Source organism: Monopterus albus, unplaced genomic scaffold (genome assembly GCF_001952655.1).
Source record: "Monopterus albus unplaced genomic scaffold, M_albus_1.0 scaffold257.1, whole genome shotgun sequence".
NCBI classification, from domain to species: domain Eukaryota; kingdom Metazoa; phylum Chordata; class Actinopteri; order Synbranchiformes; family Synbranchidae; genus Monopterus; species Monopterus albus.
This window is the reverse complement of record NW_018128137.1, coordinates 22,582-36,122: the sequence shown is the minus strand read 5'-3', so window position 1 is coordinate 36,122 and position 13,541 is coordinate 22,582.

Below are 13,541 nucleotides of genomic sequence, written 5' to 3'. Positions count from 1 at the left end.
TAAGATTATACTCTCACGCACACAGTCCCTGTTTCCAGCGGCAGTTAGTGTGTCGTTAAAGGAGGTCACTGTTACTGATTAATTAATGAGCATTTTTTGTTCATACTAAACCAGGATTAGCATATTCATATGTACAGACATCTTTCAGACAGCTTTGAATGAATCAGGTGGGTCTGTTTTCTCATTGTGTTGCTGTTTGTGCCCATGCATAACCCCGTTTGTCGAACACAGTCATACTACATTAACTCCCGTGATCCTCCGTGTCACAGACGCAGAGATTGAAACAGACAGAGAGAAGCGAACACATACGTCTCGTTTTCACACTTGAGAGAGCACGGCCCCAGATTACAAACTGATTACCATGTCGTTTTACATATTTAGTCTCATACATAACAATGAGCGACTATCGGAACATGTTGCACTCAATCTGTCCCAACCAGACTAACCAAATTCAAATGAAAACTGAATTAAAAACTGTAATCACATCCTGCAAAGATGTCATTTAATCTTAAACACAGTGACTGCAGCAACACATTTCATTTATATATAGCGGCATGTTTAACCCAATTAACCCTTTGATGGGCCCTCAGTTTTACTTTGTGGCTTTCTGTTTATACAAGTAGTGATAAATTAACCCCAAAAATATTTGTATCTAATCTGCAACTTATTTAAACTTTATGAAATTATTGTTTCACAAACATTTCATTTCTCATTAAGAACAATGAGAAATGAAATGACAGATCATTACATATAAAAGAATGCAAAGAAATTCAATATTAGCTAACACTGTGATGGTCTACAGTATCTACTGTGGGCATCCAGTATGTTTCCCACTAGGCTGCTTTCAAACCGTCATCTCCTCTGGAGGAAATCGTGCACACTCACATGTTTACAGTTATTCTGGCTGATTACAGCTGTGCACAGGCTGAAGATGAAACACTGATAGGAATGATAATGTCACTGAACCCAAACAGGTGCAACAAAAAACAGTCTGAAGCTAGAAGAGTATAAGAGGCTTTCATAATCTGACTGTAACAGTCTTTATGATGTGACATTCTGGGTTTGTGTTTCCACAGAGAGAAGCTGCTTCACAGAAGTACATCCAGGTATAATCTCATGAAGCAGGGCTCCAGACTGAGAGTGATCACTTGCATTTTGCTACCAAATTTATTTAAGGTGCAACTGACTTTTCTCAAAGGTCGCACTGGGTGCAACTGCAAAATAAACAGCTTATGCACAAACAATGCTTTCACTGTAAAAACAGTGAACAGATGTAACAGTCTTCACAATACTTTATCTGCAGGTCTGTCACTTGCCCATCTCATGAGGCAGAGACTTGGCGAGTTAAACATTTTCAAAATGTACACTACAGTTCTGTTTCTGAGATGTTTAGGGGTTGGTTGGGCTCAACATTTGCATTTGCTGCTTGTGCATGTTAAGTCTACTGGCTGATGCTGACCTGTTGTAATACCTCTGAGGGCCAGGCCTTGCTGGGTTTGTGTGTGCTGTGGTGCTGGGTGAACACATAGAATGATAATTTTGGTGCTTCCTTTTGTGTTTCTTAACAGTACACTGCCCTTTAGGTGATGGTCAGAGTGGCACGCTGCACTTGTGGTTTTGTTTTGTCTTGCTTTTTGTAATCGGTCTTGCATGGTTTGTCTCTGGTTTCAAGCTCCTCCTGGTTGTTATATAGTTCACCTGTGACTGGATGTAACACTACTACCAATTCGCACACTGTGTAAGGGCAATAACTGCCCAAAATGTCCAAATGATGTATGAAGAAATGAGTGGTGAGGGGTGCTGTCCTACTTTACATTATCGATCACCGTCTTTGAGGGTTCAGCACCCAACTCCACACATGGAGCTGAGCTTGTTGATTCATTACCACTACATACAAATGATAGTATCAGATAACAGTGATTACAGCAGGTCTCTAATTTAGAGAGAGAGAGACTTCGTAGCACTAGTGCCACAGTATGAAATGTTAGTCTGGAACCCTGTAAAGGTTTGTTGCTGTTACAGAAGACCAGCAATGCACACAGCAACCAAGACAATTCAGACTGCTAAATGCTTACATTAAGTTCTACAGCACATCACAGTATGGAAAGAAGTGACAACTACAGCACCTCTGTAAACATTTCTATGGCATGGGATGATTAAATCTAAATGAGAATGCACCATCAAGAAAACCTGAATTTCTCTTTGAACCTCATTAGTACTGAGGGCTTCAACCATCCGTCCATTATCTATACCGCTTATTCCCAAATAGAGTCACAGGGGGCTGGATCCCATCCCAGTTGACATTGGGAGAGAGGGGTCCACCCTGGACAGGTCACCAGTCTGTCACAGGGCTGACATGTAGACAAACAACCACACTTCATCCCACGGGCAATTTAGTCTCCAATCAACCTAAGCTGCATGTCTTTGGACTGTGGGAGGAAGCTGGAGCACCCGGAGAGAACCCACATAGGCACAGGGGGAACATGAGAACTCTGCACAGAAAGGCCCCGGGCCAGCTGGGATGTGAACCCAGAACCTTCTTGCTGCCTGTTCTTCAACTATCTACAGTGTATTTTCATTCTGTTTAGTTTCTCACACTCATTCAAGGCACATCACACATATATGACCCCGTATACAGCTATTAATATTTGTGGTTGGAACATTTTAGTCAATATTCATCAGTAAGCATGCACTTTAAAAAGTAGCTAACACCCATTGTCTAGAGTGACCATATTGGATTTATGAGATGAAGTTTGCATTGATGTAATGAGGTTTGTTGACTTGTCAAAAGACACAGTTAAAGTGGCTTAAACTACCCGTTTTAATTGGGTTCATGGATGTTTCAAATCTGAAAAGAACAAAAAGCTAAATTTGTCCCTTTAACACAGCGAGGATATGGCGACTGTTTATATAATGTACAGTAACTTGTGTCTTTGGTTTTTGGGTGTTTTATAGTAATTACCATTACTATGTTCTTGTCCAGCTAATGATGCAGAGAGGCAACCTGATGGGACTGTAAAGGCCAAGTCTGAGTGACTTCTTTTTTCTGCATCTCATCTCCTCCCAGTCTCTCATCTTTTCTGAACACTGAACTGTATTGGAGGCTTATTAGCTACGTCCATCTAACTTCCTCTGACCTGTTATTCCAATCTCTGGCCACACACAGATACACTCACTGCTTACACATATTCATACATGTGCACACAGAGACTCAGACAGGGCACCACACTTGTACACATGCAGACTGGCACACCCCCCTACTCGCTAGCAATTTGTTGCCTGTGACATCACGTTGTGTGTTAAAGCCGTACTGGCACCGGGCTGCAGCTTCGTTAACTTTTCTCTTTAATGAGCAGTTTAATTGAGCTGTCTAGCAGGCCACCTGTCAGCCCGCAGCCTCATTACCATACTAATGGTCTGGGATTGTTGCTGCTCTGACAGCTCAGGCTGCATGGCCCTAACAGGCGCTGAGGAGAGGGAGACCAAGTGGGGGACTTAAGGCCACACTGGAAGAGAGGGACTTCCAGAGAACAGAAGAGAAGAAAGAGGAAAAGCCTCGGGAGGAGAATGGACTCTGGTTTTGACCACTTTAAATGATAAGATTAGTAACGTGCCATATTTGTCTTAATTGAAACAAATGCCATAACATAGCAAAACAAACAATGATTTAATTTGACTAAAAAGTATTGTGTGTGTAACCCAACACCGACAGAAAGTAGCAAAAAAGTGAACCCTTTCAAATCATCTGCTTTTTTTGTAGCAGCTTATGTTAAAATATGGTTGCATCTTCATCTAAGTTACTAAATTAATCTCTGAACAGCACACTACAGCTCACTGTCTTGTTATTGCCCATATTGATTACATCATTTAAATATTCACAATGTAGGTGCACATACCTGGAGGCTAATGATGCCAACAAAAGCTAACCGCAGTCAGTAGTTAGCAATCCTGGAGTCAAGTTGATGAAACCAGATCGGAAATGTGGGTTAGAGCTGCTCTGGTTTATGAAAACACACTCACTGATTTTGCCATTCACAAGAGGCATGATGTGAACTAAGCCCTGTGAAAAAATATCTCAGAAGACTTCCAATCAAGGTCATCTCAAACAGTTTAGATACTCATAAGTCCATAACTAGACAAACAGTATATTGGCTAAATGGAGACTATTTAGTTCAGTGGCTCTTCTCTTCGTAGAAGCAGTCGCCCAGCTGATTCAAAAGGCACAACACAGAGTAACATCCAAAGGTTTAAAGGGATCATTGGAGCTGGTTCACATCTCGGATAATGAGTCTCTGATACAAAATCACTAGGAGTGGCAGAAAAAAAATGATTCAAATAAGAATCAAGATTTATATCTTCTCCAATTCCAAGTCAATTCAGAAATGCTAAAAATCCCATTTTATAATAATACTGCATTCACTTAGCATCGTCTTTTAAACATTCCTTTCACTTTTCCTATGAAAATGGTCTCAACTTGTAGTGTTATTTTTCTAGTTTTTGGCCAAAAACAACTAGATTTCTTAGGGTGTGGGAGGTGCAATTAAAATATTGGATCCTCCTACATTTGTTTTCCTTGAATTGGTTCCTACCACCTCCTTGGATCAGCACCATATCCAGAAGTGAGTGTCCAGAGGAGAAGGTATCCACAAACTGTGATGACAGTCCTGGCAGACAAGCCAACTCTAAAACAAACAAACAAACAAACAGCACAACAGTTATTTTATTGTCCATCCAATTTACATAAGCCTACAACAAGTGTTTATTTTCCCCGGTTGTTATGGCAAATTCACAATAACATATACAGTGTATGGCCAGTAACTCTTTTACAGTGACGACACAGTAGTTTGACACCTCTCAAACACACAGAAATCACTTTAATGATGTGACCTATGGTCATGAACTTTGGGTCGTGACTGAAAGGACAAGATCCCGGATACAGGCGGCCGAAATGAACCGGGGAAGACCCAGGACATGCTGGAGGGACTATGTCTCTCGGCTGGCCTGGGAATGCCTCGGTATCCCACCGGAGGAGCTGGAGGAAGTGTCTGGAGAGGGGGAAGTCTGGGCATCTTTGCTTAGACTGCTGCCCCCGCGACCCGGTTCTGGATAAGTGGAGAAAAATGGATGGGACCTGAACGCAGCATAACCAGCACCTATGCGTTTTGCTCTAGCTAGCTTCCATTAGAAAACGGAACTGGGCGGATAAATCTCATTACAAACACAAGACTTAACGCAAACCACTATAACCCGAATGGCTTTAACATGTGGTTCAAGGTTAAAACACACAATTCAACTCTTTAGAATGAAACCCTTGGTGCTAAAAAGCCAACTCACCGGGATAATCCACATATTAATTGAGAGGAAACGCCTGTCGGAGCCACTTCTCTTGTAACAACAGAAGCAGTTTGACAGTCAGCTGTACCCAGCTTCAGTGTTTTATTTACCTTATTAGACATGACTGGCGTAACTCTCCTACTATTTAACAGAGCTTTGCTTCTCACACACCTGTTGGAGTTGATGGTCTGCAGTGGGGCATTTAGTGACCCTCTGTATTTTAGGGCAACAGAAAATCACTTAGGTTACACATGGGATGCATAGAGCAGGGTGTTAATGGCAGGACAAGGCTCTCCAAAGAAAAACAAGACTGCATTCCTGAAGTTTACCAAAGAGCAGCCTGACGTTTCACAACGCTACTGGGAAAATGTTTTGTGAAAACATCATCCCAAAGGTGAGGGGTGGTGGAGCAAGAGCATGATGTGGGGCTGCTTTGCCGCCTCTGGGCCTGGACAGTTTACCGCCATCAAGAGGAAATGAACTCCCAAACTTCACATTTCATGTATGGAGCACAGACAGGGAGAACCAAAAGGCAGACACACAGGTAGTCAGACTGGAGGTGAGACAACAAAATCAATGATGGCCAGAACTTACAGGGAAATAGGCAGGTACAAGATCAAAAACAAAGCAGGTTAACAGGCAGAAAGCGAGAGTCCACAACATGACCAACATGAAGGACACACATTCAGTAATCTGGGTGAGATTTGTTTATTGTGTCCTGTCAATTCCAGAGGTACACTTTCATTTTTATCAGATCAATAAGTTAAGCCAATTAACTTGATAGATTTAAACCAGTATTTGTTTTAAGCAAAATGTGAAAATTAAGCTATGCCAAATTCTGTGCTGTATATGCTACTAAACTGTTTTCCAAATTACATTCTGTTAATGAATTTAGCATTTCATTCAAAAAAAGGTTTCCTCTGAACATCCAGTCAGAAACTGTGAGTCATCAGGAGATGGTTGGGATGGGCGGCAGGTGCACAGAGCTCACAAACTTTTTTTAACCCCATTGCGGGGGGGGTTAAGGAAAAAAAAAAAAAAAAAAAAAAATGCATTTGGTCAAATGTCAAACTTTTACTGTGATGTTTCCCAAACTTTAGCCAAGTGAGTCTGACTAACCATAAAATAAAGCACAGTCACTATAAATTGGAAAACAGTTTTAGTGGATGACAAACTGAACATTGTATTGATATGTTCATCATCATATGTGACTTGACGTAAAAGAAAAAAAATAATGTACTTGTTATTATTAAACACTGTTATCCAGTGTTTAATCTAATCCAGGCTGATTCTTAACTGATAATTACCTGCAGAAATACCTTTCTGCACCACAGAAATGCAAAGCTCCTGACTGAGTTTATTCTGTGTGGACTTTGCATCGCTCAGTGTGTTAATGTGCACTAATGTGACAGGGAAAAGCTGGCATGAGGTGATCTCAGCACAGTGAAGGCAAAGGCACCACACTGGGCCTGCTACTTTGCTCTTTTCCAGGCTCATATAGCAGAGACAACAAGCTGAGTGAAAGTCAGCTCAAAGCTGTGTCAGGTCTTCAACAAAATGAAAGACTAATTCAAGCCAAAATGAGTTTTTAATGCATCCTTTAGGAACTGCCCAGTAACTGTTTCTGCTCTGCCATTCTCACAAACAAACAAACATGTAGATATGGTACTGGAAAAATAAGCTCATGCTGTTTCTGGTGTTGAGTTTACTAGCTAGTATTTGACATTTCATTTGTTCCTACATCTAATTATCCAGCTTAATTTGTTTTGATTTCGGCATCCCAGGGATCTATTCCAGACAGTATGACGGCATAAAAAGATGAAGGCGACAGAAAAGCTGCAGAAAGTGAATGAAACAGGAGGCCAAATAGGGTGATTACAAGTGAAAGGTGGCCATGGGGATGATGGACAGACTGAGAAGAAGAGAGGTGGGGGGCACGGCCGTTTCAGTGAAGTAATATGCATTCAAGGATTCAGTGAATACACCCCGACTCCACACAGGCACATGCTAATGACGGCCACCATTTAAGTGTCAAATTCACAATTCCCTTCATTCTTCCCTCTTTCTTTCTCTCCTCCATAACGCTAATTGCTCTGTCCTCTCCTTTTTTGACAAGCTACTGGTCTGAATTAAAGCCCATATTGTGCCGTGCGAGCCCAATCGGTGACACCCAAAGCAGGAGCACATGCATGTGGATCTGCAAACAGACGCACACACTATGCTAAACAATTGCAAGACCACCTTATACATGTCCCTGGCTATGTTGACAAGAATGGACGCAAGCTTGAAAATGATGTGGCTCTGTCCAACATGAGGTGATGATTCAGTGACAATCAGCTAAATGGCTTGTGCTGGTCTCTGCAGATATATAAAAATGTATTTTATATTCATGTCAATGTGAAAGATTATCAATAACAATATACTTATTCCACTCACATGCTGCACCAACAAAAACCTACATCCATAACATATATCTCTGGGTAAAACACAGTTGTACACTTGACAACAAAGGCTCATGAGGGTTTCAGATGTTCTAGTTATGAAAAACACAGGACAAAGGCCCCCAAGTTCCCATAGTGGAAAAGGGTTAACACAGTCAAGTAACACTGTAAGCATGTCAGTGGGAACATATTGTAGTTGATGTACAAAATTAGCAAGAGGAGGGGGAGTGAGTTATAAAGCCTTTAATAAAGGCAACCAACAATTGTGTTAAGAAACAGGACAACCTTTATCAGAATAAAATATGGGGCGACTCATGATATCATCAAGTATTCAACATGTTTGTAAAGGTTGGCGACTTCATACCAGTGTTTTAGGATCACCTCCAGGGCCACAGTACAACCCAAGACCAAGACTTGGCCAATCAAGTCTGTAGATGGGTGTGGAAATGCTGGCCGAATGCAAAAGGAAGAACAAAAAGATGAGGTTTGAAATGTTTCTATATGAGTGTGGACTTCTGGGCCAGGATTATGCAGTGGCAACAGCACAGGGCCTGCTTTATGTGTTATTGTCTTGCTGCTTCCCTTTGTACTGCTACAGAGGGCCCCCTATGACCAGCTATAGAAGATGCAGCAGCCCCTTGCTGAGTTTAACAAGGTGTCCACTGAGCATGTGTGTGTGTGTGTGTGTGTCAGAGAAGAGGATGACCAGAGGAAGAGTCACTGCTGGGATACACTCAGGGAGCAGCCACACTTCCTTTGCTTCACATTGAGGCAGAACGGTTTGAGCTCTGCTGACCACCTGCCTCCTGATCGGTGGGCAGAACCAAACACACAAAACACAAGAGGCTTTGAATGGGCTGCAATTTGTGGGCGGGGGCATTTCTAATGACCCTGTTAAAAATGTATAAAGACTGCTGTTAAAGTGCATGTGTGTGTTCCTATATTTATATTGTTCTGAGGACCAGTTTATCTGGACAGGGAGGAGATTTCTTGAAAGTGAAGAAATTTGGCAGTTGATGACATTTCTCGACAGTGAGGACATGTCAAGACATTTAGGGCATTTTGGAAATTAATTACTGTATCTGTGTGCTTTTAGGTTGGCAGCCTGGGAATAAGAACATATTAGGATAAAGTGGGAGGATATTGTGAGAAGATCTCAATAAAGACATTGTGAAAAAGTATCTGGTGTGTTCGTGCTGTGAGTAATTTTTATTTCAGTCTTGGAGCCATTGTGTTGACTTTTTCCCTGAGTGTTGGGGCATTTTGGAAAGGTAAAGACATTTCAACCAAGTTTCAATAAATTTAGGGTATTTTGGAACATGTTTTGGTACATCTGTGCTTGTGAAGACTAAACTTTAGCATGACTAACATTTTTAGAAAGAGGACGTTATTAGAAAGGAAGAATGTGAGGAAATGGCAGTAAGTAATTTTGTGGCTCTAACATTTGTACCTTTAATTTAATTTAATTTAGATTACATTTTTTTATCATCATTTTACGTGAGAGAAACATTTTAGTTGGTGTGACAATTTGGACATTTCTTATAAAGTTATGATATTGAAAGGACTTTAAAAAGAAAACAAGGTCATTTTGATAAGTGAGGTCATTTTCTGAACACGCCCACATGGACCTGTGTCTTCTTTATTTATGAAGATCAGCTTGAGTTTTTGCCTGAGAATGAGGACATTTTGATCAATATTTAAAACTTTTAGAACATTTAGGAAAATGCGATTTATGGAAAGAGAGGCCATTTTAGAACATTTTGTCTGGTTCTCACTTCTTCAAAGGGTTGAATTTAATTACATTTTGAAATATGTTAAAGCTAGGACAAGTAAAGAAGTACAAATGTGTTGGCATGAATGTACTCACGTGTATCTACATACATATCTACGTTTTTGTCGCACTTCTAAACAATACCTTAAAAAGCAGGCAAAAAGGAAATGACACCTTAACATTTCTAAAAGCTTCACTGCAGCGTTCGGCAGAATGAATTTCACTGCAGAGTCCGAGAACTATTGGTCCAGAGCTACTTGCAGCAGAGCACTGTACCAACTCTTGTGCTTGTTTCTGCCTTATCCACCATCTGAAATGTTTCTGTCACTGTAGCAAATAGTGTTAATGTCATAATGAGGCCTGAATGGTGGCTGGATGCAGAGAGAGGACGACATTTTGGAATTCAGCCATACAGTGTGCTGTGCCAACAGTGTTTTCACCTCAAGTATAAAGGCCAGAGGAAAATGGTTGGATGAAACATCACAAGCTTAAAATGGCTGCTAACATTACAGACTCCAGGTCCAGGTTCAAAAACAAATAAAAACAATGAAAGAACAGTTTAAAACGAAACAATAAAGAGTTCAGAGTTTAAGCAGTGAGTTACATGAATGTGATTTGCAGTTGTAACTTTAAAAGTATTTTTAAGGGAGTCATTTAGCTTTTCACTGAGGTACATATTGTACTATTCTTCTGAGTCAGATGCCTTTAAAGTGCATACATTTGTTGTAGATCACTCAATCCAACATGTTGAATGCCACCTCCTCACTTCATAAGAAGGTGCCACTTGACAGATTTAGTGACATGCAAGAACAATGCTCTCCAATGCTAAAATCTGCCCATTTCACACACGGTGCTGTCAAGTTTTGTTCTCAAAAATATCATCTGCACAGGGAATACTGAAGAGACTGAAGCTTTGCAAAAACTTAGCATAAGAAGGTGCCACTTGACAGATTTAGTGACATGCAAGAACAATGCTCTCCAATGCTAAAATCTGCCCATTTCACACACGGTGCTGTAAGTTTTGTTCTCAAAAATATCACCTGCACAGAGAATACTGAGGAGACTGAAGCTTTGCAAAAACTTAACAAAGTTAACAATGTCATTAATGGTGTTAAGGGACCCCAAACTAATACCATAACAGAAGGAATGAAAAAAATGGTTTGACATGAATTTAGGCAGCAGAAAACAAGCAAACAAAACATGAATCAGGTTTGCAGTGTGTCTGTTCCAGACTAGTCGTACATTCTGTTTATACCTAGGGGGAAAATGGTTGGTAAATGTTTAAGGTGTCATTTAAGAACAGTTCTGCTTGTACAAGTGGTTCTTGCATTAGGCCCATGTAAAGCTCACCACTAGAACATTTTATTGAACAGACAACATTTTGATTTGACAGCCTTCTTTCCCTTCTTAAAACTAACATATACCAAATTCTTGCCTCATGCTTTTCTTTTGGTAAGATACAGTTTCCAGCTTCTCCTTTTAAATCTCCAGTCAGTTCGTTTTATTTAGGTTATGTTTGTGGATGTACTTTATGTCTTCTCTTTGTAGAGCGATGGGTAGAGCAATAAAATAAAGCTTCTTCTTCTTCTTTTTGCTTTTTAATAGTTGCTGAGTTCCTCCTGTTGGTGTTGGGGGGGGGGATTTCAGGCAAAGGGCAGATGTGATGCATTTTACTCACTTTTGCCACAAATATATTAAATAATAGTAAAGTTTTTGTAATTAATATGTTTTGTATTGCCCTGTGTGAACATTGCATGGTGGCACCGTGGTACCCTCTACTGACAAGCTGCGACTATTGCAGGCAAGTGTGTGGTCCTGATGATTCATTCACCGTTTTGTGCGGGTGCATGTGAAACCGGCATGTACCTCATCTTCCCTGCATGCCTTTCCCTTTCTCCAGTGTGCTCTTGACTCAACGCTGCCTCTGCAGCCTAATCCTCTGATCAGCATGCCAAGGAAGAACAGAGGGGCCTGACTGGACTAGAAGACGACAGAGGCCTGAGGTGACGCCTGGCTCCAGCCACTTTCTCAGATTGTCTCAGCCACTTGTACTGTTCACCGGGCAGTTGTGGTATTAGGGAACCACAGCCCCCCTACCAATCCATCTGCTTCCCATCTATCCTACTACCATGACCCTCTCTTCTATATAGCTGAGAGCATAGAAGGAAACAATGAGGGAGAGTGACACGAGCATACATTTAGAAAAAGAAAAAATATATTTTATTCCAGGACAATGGATTAATCCTTCAAAAGACAGAATGCAAATGAGGGTTAAAAAAACTTGAATTCCACTTTCCCTGGTCTGATGTGTCAGGTTCAAGTTACTCACCAGACAAAGGCTAGGGTGAATAGAGTGACTTGAGAAACCAGGGGATTGAGGGGAGTTGCTTGGCACGCAAACAATTAGCACTCGTCCCTGCATAGCTTGCTGTGGCCCCAAATCCCCACATTTGTCCAGACAAATTGACTGGACCCCAGGTCTTGTTTGTCTAGCTCTGCTGGGCTGCTGGAGAGGGCTTGAGGGCAGCAGGGAATGCCCCCTCTGAAGAACACAGCTTCTGGGAACAGAGCAAAGGAGTTGTGCTCAGAAGATGAGCTGTACAACACATTTTTAAGACACACTGATAAAATAGATGGATCAATTCTGTGCTTGATCACTGTGGTTTGGCTGTGGAGCCCTAGGATCACAAACTATGAAGTAGAAAAACATGAAAATACTCAAGTTAAGTACAGATACCTCAAAACTGTTTGCATCTGTTTGGTTCTCCCATTTTAAGCAGTACTGCTTTAGACTGTGTTTCAGACACACAGGAGACACAGTTACTAACAGTAATAAGTAAAACAGCTGTCAGGAGTGGGATTTGAACCCACACTTTCATCTAGAAACCAGAATTCCCATTTTCCAAAAGGATTTAAAAGGATTTAAGCAGCTGTTGTCTTTGACCACTTATCCATCCTGACATGCAGGTGAGAAATAGGTCAATAGCTATTTGAATGCTGTTAATTCATTTGTGTTGAATTTGTGGCTAATAAAATGTCTTTATAATACAATACTAACTGATATAAGTTAGAGCAGGTAGTGTGCCACACAAAGTAAGATTAATACTGAAAACTGATAAAGCAATGCAGTGAGTTTTAACACTCAACACTGTGCATATCATGAATGACTGGTAAATGTAATATGCATCTAAACAAGGTTTTAGATACTTAATCAACAGATTTTGTTGGATCAAGTTATTGCTGGATTTAGGATTTAACTGTAACATTATCACAGCTTCATGTAAAGACCATGGTTGGTGGAGTTCAGCATCTGTAAAGGCCCACTGTCCCTATCAGCTATGGACATTCCAGCTCGTCTGACATCTGGTCAAGGATAACTAGAGAGAAGAGTTGATGACTGTCAGCAGACAGGGTGTTTAATATTATTATTATGACATGTATAACTGTAGCCTTAGCCATAATATGTTCTTTATGACCAGCTGTAAAGCTGGTAACAGAGACGTCTCGGTTGACGTTTCTGTGTAGTATGGGGCTAGCCCAACCGAGGGGATATAATGTATAGGCCTGGTGGGTTCAGGGTCTTTCATCTTACATCTGCCTGTGAGCAGGTTGTAGGTGCAAGATACCTGAGCGTGTAATGTTAATTTTACCTGTGATCCTTTGAATAAATCAGCACTGTTTTGAAGTTACTTGGACTGCCTCGTCTCTCAGAGTTAGCATGGTAAAAAGTACCGGAAGACTTCAACTGATAGACAATTCTTTAATCAGAGTGTAATGTTATGTTAGTTGTAGCAATTTTTATATGACTGCTGAGTATGGGGCAGTTGTGATATGTTGAGATTTGATATTTTCATGCTAAAAGTCAGGACAGTATAACAAGAAATTCGATCATTTAAAAATTACTTTTTTACCCTCAAAAGACCTTTTTTGATTACAAGTGCTACTCACAGCTGTTTTCCTGCTAGGTATGTACAGAATAAGTTGAGGTGCCCTCC